Consider the following 533-nt stretch of genomic DNA (forward strand, 5'->3'; position numbering starts at 1 on the left):
ATAGCAGGTGGAGTACTGTGTTTTTGTAATAGTTCTGTGCTGTGTAGGACCAGGTTACAATCACCCTTGGAGGAGTGAACGTGGGATGATCCAGGATGGAGGCTGCTGCTTCTGCTGGTACTGTTCAGAGGTATCCCAAAGCACCTTCAGCCAGCTCTGATTCTGATATGTACCACACCTGGCTCAGACACCTCCCCAGCCTGTCTGGGATGCCAGTGCTGTTAGCCCTTACGTCCAAGGTAATACTGCCCTTTCCTTCATTTAAACACCACAGACCTGGGATAAACCACTTCCAGCCCTACAGGCATCCAGGGTCAGGATCCTACTGACAACACATCCCTCTACACTTGCAGGCTGCTGCAGCACCTCCTTCTGCAGCTGACCTTGCTCTCAGAGCCTTTACTCCACTCCAGGGGTGAAGCCTTAATGGCCACTCAGCTTTAGGAGGGCATTCTGCTCCTACCTGACTCCATGAGACAAAGCAACTCCCCAAAACACACTGTGACATCCAGGGGATGGGAAGATCTTTGCAA

This window comes from Geospiza fortis, unplaced genomic scaffold (genome assembly GCF_000277835.1).
Source record: "Geospiza fortis unplaced genomic scaffold, GeoFor_1.0 scaffold10, whole genome shotgun sequence".
NCBI classification, from domain to species: Eukaryota; Metazoa; Chordata; class Aves; order Passeriformes; family Thraupidae; genus Geospiza; species Geospiza fortis.